Here is a 13,126-nt window from a genome sequence, read left to right as displayed (position 1 = left end):
TCTTGATCCGACTGGGTCCTCTTGGTCTTCATCCAACGGGGTCCTCTTTGTCCTCTTGATCCGACGGGGTCCTCTTTGTCCTCTTGATCCGACGGGGTCCTCTTTATCCGAGGGGGTCCTCTTGGTCTTGATCCGACGGTGTCATCTTGATCCGACAGGGTCCTCTTGGTCTTGATCTGACGGGGTACTCTTGATCCGACGGGGTCCTCTTGGTCTTCACCTGACGGGGTCCTCTTTGTCCTCTTGATCCGACGGGGTCCTCTTTGTCCTCTTGACCCGACGGAGTCCTCATGATCCGACGGGGTTTTCTTGATCCGGCATGGTCCTCTTGATCCGACGGGGTCCTCTTAGTCTTGATCCGACGGGGTCCTCTTTGTCCTCTTGATCCGATGGGGTCCTCTTGATCCAACTGGTCCTTTTGATCCGAAGGGGTCCTCTTGATCCGACGGGGTCCTCTTGGTCTTGATCCGACGGGGTCCTCTTTGTACTCTTGATCCGATGGAGTCCTCTTGATCCGTCGGGGATTTCTTGATCTGACAAGGTTCGCTTTTTCCTCTTTATCCGATGGGGTCCTCTTTATCCTCTTGATCTGACAGGTCCTCTTGATCCGACGGGGTCCTCTTGATCCGACGGGGTCCTCTTGGTCTTGATCCGTCAGGGTCCTCTTGATCCGTCGGGGTCCTCTTGATCCGATGGGGTCCTCTTGGTCTTCACCCGACGGGGTCCTCTTTGTCCTCTTGATCCGACGGGGTCCTCTTTGTCCTCTTGACCAGACGGGGTCCTCATGATCCGACGGGGTTTTCTTGATCCGGCATGGTCCTCTTGATCCGACGGGGTCCTCTTAGTCTTGATCCGACGGGGTACTCTTTGTCCTCTTGATCCGATGGGGTCCTCTTGATCCAATGGGTCCTTTTGATCCGAAGGGGTCCTCTTGATCCGACGGGGTCCTCTTGGTCTTGATCCGACGGGGTCCTCTTTGTCCTCTTGATCCGATGGAGTCCTCTTGATCCGTCGGGGATTTCTTGATCTGACAAGGTTCGCTTTTTCCTCTTTATCCGACGGGGTCCTCTTGATCCGACAGGTCCTCTTGATCCGACGGGGTCCTCTTGATCCGACGGGGTCCTCTTGGTCTTGATCCGTCAGGGTCCTCTTGATCCGTCGGGGTCCTCTTGATCCGACGGGGTCCTCTTGGTCCGACGGGTTCCTCTTGGTCTTGATCCGACGGGGTCCTCTTGGTCTTCATCGGACGGGGTCCTCTTTGTCCTCTTGATCCGACGGGGTCCTCTTTGTCCTCTTGATCCGACGGGGTCCTCTTTATCCGAGGGTTTCCTCTTGGTCTTGATCCGATGGTGTCATCTTGATCCGACAGGGTCCTCTTGGTCTTGATCTGACGGGGTACTCTTGATCTGACGGGGTCCTCTTGGTCTTCATCCGACGGGGTCCTCTTTGTCCTCTTGATCCGACGGGGTCCTCTTTGTCCTCTTGATCCGACAGGGTCCTCTTGATCCGACGGGGTTTTCTTGATCCGGCGGTGTCCTCTTGATCCGACGGGGTCCTCTTGCTCTTGATCCGACGGGGTCCTCTTTTTCCTCTTGATCCGACGGGGTCCTCTTCGTCCTCTTGATCCGATTGGGTCCTCTTGATACAACGGGTCCTTTTGATCCGACTGGGTCCTCTTGATCCGACGGGGTCCTCTTGGTCTTGATCCGACGGGGTCCTCTTTGTCCTCTTGATCCGACGGGGTCCTCTATATCCGAAGGGGTCCTCTTGATCCGACGGGGTCCTCTTGGTCTTGATCTGACGGGGTCCGCTTTGTCCTCTTGATCCGACGGGGTCCTCTTTGTCCTCTTGATCCGAATGGTCCTCTTGATCCGACGGGGTCCTCTTGATCCGACGGGGTCCTCTTGGTCTTGATCCGTCGGGGTCCTCTTGATCCGACGGGGTCCTCTTGGTCTTGATCCGTCGGGGTCCTCTTGTTCCGTCGGGGTCCTCTTGATCCGACGGGGTCCTTTTGATCCGACGGGGTCCTCTTGGTCTTGATCCGACGGGGTCCTCTTTGTCCTCTTGATCCGACGGGGTCCTATTGATCCGACGGGGTCCTCTTGATCCGACGGGGTCCTTTTGGTCTTGATCTGACGAGGTCCGCTTTGTCCTCTTGATCTGACGGGGTCCTCTTTGTCCTCTTGATCCGACAGGTCCTCTTCATCCGACGGGGTCCTCTTGATCCGACGGGGTCCTCTTGGCCTTGATCCGTCGGGGTCCTCTTGATCCGTCGGGGTCCTCTTGATCCGACGGGGTCCTCTTGGTCTTGATCCGATGGGGTCCTCTTGGTCTTCATCCGACGGGGTCCTCTTTGTCCTCTTGATCCGACGGTGTCCTCTTTGTCCTCTTGATCCGACGGGTCCTCTTGATCCGACGGGGTCCTCTTGGTCTTGATCCGACGTGGTCATCTTGATCCGACAGGGTCCTCTTGGTCTTGATCTGACGGGGTACTCTTGATCTGACGGGGTCCTCTTGGTCTTCACCCGACTGGGTCCTCTTTGTCCTCTTGATCCGACGGGGTCCTCTTTGTCCTCTTGATCCGACGGGGTCCTCTTGATCCGACGGGGTTTTCTTGATCCGGCGGGGTCCTCTTGATCCGATGGGGTCCTCTTGGTCTTGATCCGACGGTGTCCTCTTTGTCCTCTTGATCCGACGGGGTCCTCTTTGTCCACTTGATCCGATGGGGTCCTCTTGATCCAACGGGTCCTTTTGATCCGACGGGGTCCTCTTGATCCGACGGGGTCCTCTTGGTCTTGATCCGACGGGGTCCTATTTGTCCTCTTGATCCGATGGAGTCCTCTTGATCCGACGGGGTCCTCTTGATCCAACTGGGTCCTCTTGATCCGACGGGGTCCTCTTTGTCCTCTTGATCCAATGGGGTCCTCTTGATCCGACGGGGTACTCTTGGTCTTGATCCGACAGGGTCCTCTTTGTCCTCTTGATCCGACGGGTTCCTCTTGATCCGTCGGGTCCTCTTGATCAGACAGGTCCTCTTGATCCGACGGGGTCCTCTTGATCCGACGGGGACCTCTTGGTCTTGATCCGTCGGGGTCCTCTTCGTCCTCCCTATCCGATTGGGTCCTCTTGATCCAACGGGGTCCTCTTGATCTGACGGGGTCCTCTTGATCCGACGGAGTCCTCTTGGTCTTGATCCGACGGGGTCCTCTTGGTCTTGATCTGACGGGGTCCTTTTTGTCCTCTTGATCCGACGGGGTCCTCTTGATCCGACGGGGTGTCTTGATCCGACGGTTCCTCTTGGTCTTGCTCCGACGGGGCCCTCTTTATCCGACGGGGTCCACTTGGTCTTGATCCGACGGGGCCCTTTTGATCTGATAGGGCCCTCTTTATTTGATGGGGTCCTCTTGATCTGATGGGGTCCTCTTGGTCTTGATCCGACGGGGTCCTCTTGGTCTTGATCCATCGGGGTCCTCTTGATCCGTCGGGGTCCTCTTGGTCCGTCGGGGTCCTCTTGATCCGACGGGGTCCTCTTGGTCCGACAGGGTACTCTTGGTCTTGATCTGACAGGGTCCTCTTGGTCTTCATCCGACGGGGTCCTCTTTGTCCTCTTGATCCTACGGGGTCCTTTTTGTCCTCTTGATCCGACGGGGTCCTCTTGGTCTTGATCTGACGGGGTCCGCTTTGTCCTCTTGATCCGACGGGGTCCTCTATGTCCTCTTGATCCAATGGGTCCTCTTGATCCGACGGGGTCCTCTTGGTCTTGATCCGTCGGGGTCCTCTTGATCCGTCGGGGTCCTCTTGATCTGTCGGGGTCCTCTTGGTCCGACGGGGTCCTCTTGGTCCGACGGGGTCCTCTTGGTCTTGATCCGACGGGGTCCTCTTGGTCTTCATCCGACGGGGTCCTCTTTGTCCTCTTGATCCGATGGGTCCACTTGATCCGACGGGGTCCTCTTGATCCGACGGGGTCCTCTTGGTCTTGATCCGACGGGGTCATCTTGATCCGACAGGGTCCTCTTGGTCTTAATCTGACGGGGTACTTTTGATCCAACGGGGTCCTCTTGGTCTTCATCCGACGGGGTCCTCTTTGTCCTCTTGATCTGACGGGGTCCTCTTTGTCCTCTTGATCCGACGGGGTCCTCTTGATCCGACGGGGTTTTCTTGATCCGACGGGGTCCTCTTGATCCGACGGGGTCCTCTTGGTCTTGATCCGACGGGGTCATCTTTTTCCTCTTGATCCGACGGGGTCCTCTTTGTCCTCTTGATCCGACGGGTCCTCTTGATGCGACGGAGTCCTCTTGATCCGACGGGGTCCTCTTGGTCTTGATCCGACGGGGTCATCTTGATCCGACAGGGTCCTCTTGGCCTTGATCTGACGGGGTACTCTTGATCCGACGGGGTCCTCTTGGTCTTCACCCGACGGGGTCCTCTTTGTCCTCTTGATCCTACGGGGTCCTCTTTGTCCTCTTGATCCGACGGGGTCCTCTTGATCCGACGGGGTCCTCTTGTTCTTGATCTGACGGGGTCCGCTTTGTCCTCTTGATCCGACGGGGTCCTCTTTGTCCTCTTGATCCGACGGGTCCTCTTGATCTGACGGGGTCCTCTTGGTCTTGATCCGTCGGGGTCCTCTTGATCCGTCGGGGTCCTCTTGATCTGTCGGGGTACTCTTGATCCGACAGGGTCCTCTTGGTCTTGATCCGTCGGGGTCCTCTTGATCCGTCGGGGTCCTCTTGATCCGACTGGGTCCTCTTGGTCCGGCGGGGTCCTCTTGGTCTTGATCCGATGGGGTCCTCTTGGTCTTCATCCGACGGGGTCCTCTTTGTCCTCTTGATCCGACGGTGTCCTCTTTGTCCTCTTGATCCAATGGGTCCTCTTGATCCGACGGGGTCCTCTTGATCTGACGGGGTCCTCTTGGTCTTGATCCGATGGGGTCATCTTGATCCGACAGGGTCCTCTTGGTCTTGATCTGACGGGGTACTCTTGATCCGACGGGGTCCTCTTGGTCTTCACCCGACGGGGTCCTCTTTGTCCTCTTGCTCCGACGGGGTCCTCTTTGTCCTCTTGATCCAACGGTGTCCTCTTGATCCGACGGGGTTTTCTTGATCCGGCAGGGTCCTCTTGATTCGATGGGGTCCTCTTGGTCTTGAACCGACGGGGTCCTCTTGATCCGACGGGGTCCTCTTTGTCCTCTTGATCCGATGGGGTCCTCTTGATCCAACGGGTCCTTTTGATCCGACGGGGTCCACTTGATCTGACGGGGTCCTCTTGGTCTTGATCCGACGGGGTCCTCTTTGTCCTCTTGATCCAATGGAGTCCTCTTGATCTGACGGGGTCCTCTTGATCCAACTGGGTCCTCTTGATCTGACCGGGTCCGCTTTTTCCTCTTGATCCGACGGGGTCCTCTTTGTCCTTTTGATCCGACAGGTCCTCTTGATCCGACGGGGTCCTCTTGATCCAACTGGGTCCTCTTGATCCGACGGGGTCATCTTTGTCCTCTTGATCCAATGGGGTCCTCTTGATCCGACGGGGTACTCTTGGTCTTGATCCGACAGGGTCCTCTTTGTCCTCTTGATCCGACGGGTTCCTCTTGATCCGTCGGGTCCTCTTGATCAGACAGGTCCTCTTGATCCGACGGGGTCCTCTTGATCCGACGGGGACCTCTTGGTCTTGATCCGACGGGGTCCTCTTTGTCCTCCCTATCCGATTGGGTCCTCTTGATCCAACGGGGTCCTCTTGATCTGACGGGGTCCTCTTGATCCGACGGAGTCCTCTTGGTCTTGATCCGACGGGGTCCTCTTGGTCTTGATCTGACGGGGTCCTTTTTGTCCTCTTGATCCGACGGGGTCCTCTTGATCCGACGGGGTGTCTTGATCCGACGGTTCCTCTTGGTCTTGATCCGACGGGGCCCTCTTTATCCGACTGGGTCCACTTGGTCTTGATCCGACGGGGCCCTTTTGATCTGATGGGGCCCTCTTTATTTGATGGGGTCCTCTTGATCTGATGGGGTCCTCTAGGTCTTGATCCGACGGGGTCCTCTTGGTCTTGATCCATCGGGGTCCTCTTGATCCGTCGGGGTCCTCTTGGTCCGTCGGGGTCCTCTTGATCCGGCGGGGTCCTCTTGGTCCGACAGGGTACTCTTGGTCTTGATCTGACGGGGTCCTCTTGGTCTTCATCCGACGGGGTCCTCTTTGTCCTCTTGATCCTACGGGGTCCTCTTTGTCCTCTTGATCCGACGGGGTCCTCTTGGTCTTGATCTGACGGGGTCCGCTTTGTCCTCTTGATCCGACGGGGTCCTCTATGTCCTCTTGATCCAACGGGTCCTCTTGATCCGACGGGGTCCTCTTGGTCTTGATCCGTCGGGGTCCTCTTGATCCGTCGGGGTCCTCTTGATCTGTCGGGGTCCTCTTGGTCCGACGGGGTCCTCTTGGTCCGACGGGGTCCTCTTGGTCTTGATCCGACGGGGTCCTCTTGGTCTTGATCTGACGGGGTCCGCTTTGACCTCTTGATCCGACGGGGTCCTCTTTGTCCTCTTGATCCGACGGGGTCCTCTTTGTCCTCTTGATCCGACGGGTCCACTTGATCCGACGGGGTCCTCTTGATCCGACGGGGTCCTCTTGGTCTTGATCCGACGGGGTCATCTTGATCCGACAGGGTCCTCTTGGTCTTGATCCGACGGGGTACTCTTGATCCAACGGGGTCCTCTTGGTCTTCATCCGACGGGGTCCTCTTTGTCCTCTTGATCTGACGGGGTCCTCTTGATCCGACGGGGTTTTCTTGATCCGACGGGGACCTCTTGGTCTTGATCCGTCGGGGTCCTCTTCGTCCTCCCTATCCGATTGGGTCCTCTTGATCCAACGGGGTCCTCTTGATCTGACGGGGTCCTCTTGATCCGACGGAGTCCTCTTGGTCTTGATCCGACGGGGTCCTCTTGGTCTTGATCTGACGGGGTCCTTTTTGTCCTCTTGATCCGACGGGGTCCTCTTGATCCGACGGGGTGTCTTGATCCGACGGTTCCTCTTGGTCTTGCTCCGACGGGGCCCTCTTTATCCGACGGGGTCCACTTGGTCTTGATCCGACGGGGCCCTTTTGATCTGATGGGGCCCTCTTTATTTGATGGGGTCCTCTTGATCTGATGGGGTCCTCTTGGTCTTGATCCGACGGGGTCCTCTTGGTCTTGATCCATCGGGGTCCTCTTGATCCGTCGGGGTCCTCTTGATCCGACGGGGTCCTCTTGATCCGACGGGGTCCTCTTGGTCCGACAGGGTACTCTTGGTCTTGATCTGACAGGGTCCTCTTGGTCTTCATCCGACGGGGTCCTCTTTGTCCTCTTGATCCTACGGGGTCCTTTTTGTCCTCTTGATCCGACGGGGTCCTCTTGGTCTTGATCTGACGGGGTCCGCTTTGTCCTCTTGATCCGACGGGGTCCTCTATGTCCTCTTGATCCAATGGGTCCTCTTGATCCGACGGGGTCCTCTTGGTCTTGATCCGTCGGGGTCCTCTTGATCCGTCGGGGTCCTCTTGATCTGTCGGGGTCCTCTTGGTCCGACGGGGTCCTCTTGGTCCGACGGGGTCCTCTTGGTCTTGATCCGACGGGGTCCTCTTGGTCTTCATCCGACGGGGTCCTCTTTGTCCTCTTGATCCGATGGGTCCACTTGATCCGACGGGGTCCTCTTGATCCGACGGGGTCCTCTTGGTCTTGATCCGACGGGGTCATCTTGATCCGACAGGGTCCTCTTGGTCTTAATCTGACGGGGTACTTTTGATCCAACGGGGTCCTCTTGGTCTTCATCCGACGGGGTCCTCTTTGTCCTCTTGATCTGACGGGGTCCTCTTTGTCCTCTTGATCCGACGGGGTCCTCTTGATCCGACGGGGTTTTCTTGATCCGACGGGGTCCTCTTGATCCGACGGCGTCCTCTTGGTCTTGATCCGACGGGGTCATCTTTTTCCTCTTGATCCGACGGGGTCCTCTTTGTCCTCTTGATCCGACGGGTCCTCTTGATGCGACGGAGTCCTCTTGATCCGATGGGGTCCTCTTGGTCTTGATCCGACGGGGTCATCTTGATCCGACAGGGTCCTCTTGGCCTTGATCTGACGGGGTACTCTTGATCCGACGGGGTCCTCTTGGTCTTCACCCGACGGGGTCCTCTTTGTCCTCTTGATCCTACGGGGTCCTCTTTGTCCTCTTGATCCGACGGGGTCCTCTTGATCCGACGGGGTCCTCTTGTTCTTGATCTGACGGGGTCCGCTTTGTCCTCTTGATCCGACGGGGTCCTCTTTGTCCTCTTGATCCGACGGGTCCTCTTGATCTGACGGGGTCCTCTTGGTCTTGATCCGTCGGGGTCCTCTTGATCCGTCGGGGTCCTCTTGATCTGTCGGGGTACTCTTGATCCGACAGGGTCCTCTTGGTCTTGATCCGTCGGGGTCCTCTTGATCCGTCGGGGTCCTCTTGATCCGACTGGGTCCTCTTGGTCCGGCGGGGTCCTCTTGGTCTTGATCCGATGGGGTCCTCTTGGTCTTCATCCGACGGGGTCCTCTTTGTCCTCTTGATCCGACGGTGTCCTCTTTGTCCTCTTGATCCAATGGGTCCTCTTGATCCGACGGGGTCCTCTTGATCTGACGGGGTCCTCTTGGTCTTGATCCGATGGGGTCATCTTGATCCGACAGGGTCCTCTTGGTCTTGATCTGACGGGGTACTCTTGATCCGACGGGGTCCTCTTGGTCTTCACCCGACGGGGTCCTCTTTGTCCTCTTGCTCCGATGGGGTCCTCTTTGTCCTCTTGATCCAACGGTGTCCTCTTGATCCGACGGGGTTTTCTTGATCCGGCAGGGTCCTCTTGATTCGATGGGGTCCTCTTGGTCTTGAACCGACGGGGTCCTCTTGATCCGACGGGGTCCTCTTTGTCCTCTTGATCCGATGGGGTCCTCTTGATCCAACGGGTCCTTTTGATCCGACGGGGTCCACTTGATCTGACGGGGTCCTCTTGGTCTTGATCCGACGGGGTCCTCTTTGTCCTCTTGATCCAATGGAGTCCTCTTGATCTGACGGGGTCCTCTTGATCCAACTGGGTCCTCTTGATCTGACCGGGTCCGCTTTTTCCTCTTGATCCGACGGGGTCCTCTTTGTCCTTTTGATCCGACAGGTCCTCTTGATCCGACGGGGTCCTCTTGATCCAACTGGGTCCTCTTGATCCAACTGGGTCATCTTTGTCCTCTTGATCCAATGGGGTCCTCTTGATCCGACGGGGTACTCTTGGTCTTGATCCGACAGGGTCCTCTTTGTCCTCTTGATCCGACGGGTTCCTCTTGATCCGTCGGGTCCTCTTGATCAGACAGGTCCTCTTGATCCGACGGGGTCCTCTTGATCCGTCGGGGACCTCTTGGTCTTGATCCGACGGGGTCCTCTTTGTCCTCCCTATCCGATTGGGTCCTCTTGATCCAACGGGGTCCTCTTGATCTGACGGGGTCCTCTTGATCCGACGGAGTCCTCTTGGTCTTGATCCGACGGGGTCCTCTTGGTCTTGATCTGACGGGGTCCTTTTTGTCCTCTTGATCCGACGGGGTCCTCTTGATCCGACGGGGTGTCTTGATCCGACGGTTCCTCTTGGTCTTGATCCGACGGGGCCCTCTTTATCCGACTGGGTCCACTTGGTCTTGATCCGACGGGGCCCTTTTGATCTGATGGGGCCCTCTTTATTTGACGGGGTCCTCTTGATCTGATGGGGTCCTCTAGGTCTTGATCCGACGGGGTCCTCTTGGTCTTGATCCATCGGGGTCCTCTTGATCCGTCGGGGTCCTCTTGGTCCGTCGGGGTCCTCTTGATCCGGCGGGGTCCTCTTGGTCCGACAGGGTACTCTTGGTCTTGATCTGACGGGGTCCTCTTGGTCTTCATCCGACGGGGTCCTCTTTGTCCTCTTGATCCTACGGGGTCCTCTTTGTCCTCTTGATCCGACGGGGTCCTCTTGGTCTTGATCTGACGGGGTCCGCTTTGTCCTCTTGATCCGACGGGGTCCTCTATGTCCTCTTGATCCAACGGGTCCTCTTGATCCGACGGGGTCCTCTTGGTCTTGATCCGTCGGGGTCCTCTTGATCCGTCGGGGTCCTCTTGATCTGTCGGGGTCCTCTTGGTCCGACGGGGTCCTCTTGGTCCGACGGGGTCCTCTTGGTCTTGATCCGACGGGGTCCTCTTGGTCTTGATCTGACGGGGTCCGCTTTGACCTCTTGATCCGACGGGGTCCTCTTTGTCCTCTTGATCCGACGGGGTCCTCTTTGTCCTCTTGATCCGACGGGTCCACTTGATCCGACGGGGTCCTCTTGATCCGACGGGGTCCTCTTGGTCTTGATCCGACGGGGTCATCTTGATCCGACAGGGTCCTCTTGGTCTTGATCCGACGGGGTACTCTTGATCCAACGGGGTCCTCTTGGTCTTCATCCGACGGGGTCCTCTTTGTCCTCTTGATCTGACGGGGTCCTCTTTGTCCTCTTGATCCGACGGGGTCCTCTTGATCCGACGGGGTTTTCTTGATCCGACGGGGTCCTCTTGATCCGACGGGGTCCTCTTGGTCTTGATCCGACGGGGTCATCTTTCTCCTCTTGATCCGACGGGGTCCTCTTTGTCCTCTTGATCCGACGGGTCCTCTTGATGCGACGGGGTCCTCTTGATCCGACGGGGTCATCTTGATCCGACAGGGTCCTCTTGGCCTTGATCTGACGGGGTACTCTTGATCCGACGGGGTCCTCTTGGTCTTCACCCGACGGGGTCCTCTTTGTCCTCTTGATCCTACGGGGTCCTCTTTGTACTCTTGATCCGACGGGGTCCTCTTGATCCGACGGGGTCCTCTTGTTCTTGATCTGACGGGGTCCGCTTTGTCCTCTTGATCCGACGGGGTCCTCTTTGTCCTCTTGATCCGACGGGTCCTCTTGATCTGACGGGGTCCTCTTGGTCTTGATCCGTCGGGGTCCTCTTGATCCGTCGGGGTCCTCTTGATCTGTCGGGGTACTCTAGATCCGACAGGGTCCTCTTGGTCTTGATCCGTCGGGGTCCTCTTGATCCGTCGGGGTCCTCTTGATCCGACGGGGTCCTCTTGGTCCGGCGGGGTCCTCTTGGTCTTGATCCGATGGGGTCCTCTTGGTCTTCATCCGACGGGGTCCTCTTTGTCCTCTTGATCCGACGGTGTCCTCTTTGTCCTCTTGATCCAACGGGTCCTCTTGATCCGACTGGGTCCTCTTGATCTGACGGGGTCCTCTTGGTCTTGATCCGATGGGGTCATCTTGATCCGACAGGGTCCTCTTGGTCTTGATCTGACGGGGTACTCTTGATCCGACGGGGTCCTCTTGGTCTTCACCCGACGGGGTCCTCTTTGTCCTCTTGCTCCGACGGGGTCCTATTTGTCCTCTTGATCCAACGGTGTCCTCTTGATCCGACGGGGTTTTCTTGATCCGGCGGGGTCCTCTTGATTCGACGGGGTCCTCTTGGTCTTGAACCGACGGGGTCCTCTTGATCCGACGGGGTCCTCTTTGTCCTCTTGATCCGATGGGGTCCTCTTGATCCAACGGGTCCTTTTGATCCGACGGGGTCCACTTGATCTCACGGGGTCCTCTTGGTCTTGATCCGACGGGGTCCTCTTTGTCCTCTTGATCCAATGGAGTCCTCTTGATCCGACGGGGTCCTCTTGATCCAACTGGGTCCTCTTGATCTGACCGGGTCCGCTTTTTCCTCTTGATCCGACGGGGTCCTCTTTGTCCTCTTGATCCGACAGGTCCTCTTGATCCGACGGGGTCCTCTTGATCTGACGGGGTCCTCTTGGTCTTGATCCGTCGGGGTCCTCTTGATCCATCGGGGTCCTCTTGATCCAACGGGGTCCTCTTGGTCCGACGGGGTCCTCTTGGTCCGACGGGGTCCTCTTTGTCCTCTTGATCCGACGGGGTCCTCTTTGTCCTCTTGATCCGACGGGGTCCTCTTTGTCCTCTTGATCCGACGGGGTCCTCTTGATCCGACGGGGTCCTCTTGGTCTTGATCCGACGGGGTCATCTTGATTCGACAGGGTCCTCTTGGTCTTGATCTGACAGGGTACTCTTGATCCGACGGGGTCCTCTTTGTCTTCATCCGACGGGGTCCTCTTTGTCCTCTTGATCCGACGGGGTCCTCTTTGTCCTCTTGATCCGACGGGGTCCTCTTTGTCCTCTTGATCCGACGGGGTCCTCTTGATCCGACGGGGTCCTCTTGGTCTTGATCCGACGGGGTCATCTTGATTCGACAGGGTCCTCTTGGTCTTGATCTGACGGGGTACTCTTGATCCGACGGGGTCCTCTTTGTCTTCATCCGACGGGGTCCTCTTTGTCCTCTTGATCCGACGGGGTCCTCTTTGTCCTCTTTATCAAGACCAAGAGGACCCCGTCGGATCAAGGAGACCCCATTGGATCAAGAGGACCCCGTCGGATCAAGACCAAGAGGACCCGTTCGGATCAAGAGGACCCCGTCGGGTCAAGAGGACAAAGAGGACCCCATCGGATCAAGAGGACCCCGTCGGATCAAGAGAACAAAAGGACCCCGTCGGATCAAGAGGACCCCGTCGGATTAAGATTAAGAGGACCCCGTAGGATCAAGAGGACCCCGTCGGATCAAGAGTACCCCGTTGGATCAAGAGGACCCTGTCGGATCAAATCCAAGAGGACCCCGTTGGATCAAAACCAAGAGGACCGTCGGATCAAGACCAAGAGGACCCATCGGATCAAGAGGACCCGTCGGACCAAGACCAAGAGGACCCTGTTGGATCAAGAGGACCCTGTTGGATCAAGATCAAGGGGAACCGTCGGACCAAGACCAAGAGGACCCGTCGGACCAAGACCAAGAGGACCCTGTTGGATCAAGATCAAGAGGACCCTGTTGGATCAAGATCAAGAGGACCCTGTTGGATCAAGATAAAGAGGACCCGTTGGATCAAGAGGACCCCATCGGATCAAAACCAAGAGGACCCAGTCGGATCAAGACCAAGAGGACCCCGTCGGATCAAGAGGACCCCGTCAGATCAAGACCAAGAGGACCCCGTCAGATCGAGAGGACCCCGTCGGATCAAGAGGACCCCATCGTTGGATTAAGACCAAGAGGACCCCGTCGGATCACGACCAAGA

Source organism: Pseudophryne corroboree, chromosome 1 (genome assembly GCF_028390025.1).
Source record: "Pseudophryne corroboree isolate aPseCor3 chromosome 1, aPseCor3.hap2, whole genome shotgun sequence".
NCBI classification, from domain to species: Eukaryota; Metazoa; Chordata; class Amphibia; order Anura; family Myobatrachidae; genus Pseudophryne; species Pseudophryne corroboree.
The sequence above is the reverse complement of the archived record's forward strand: the minus strand, read 5'-3'. Positions refer to the sequence as shown.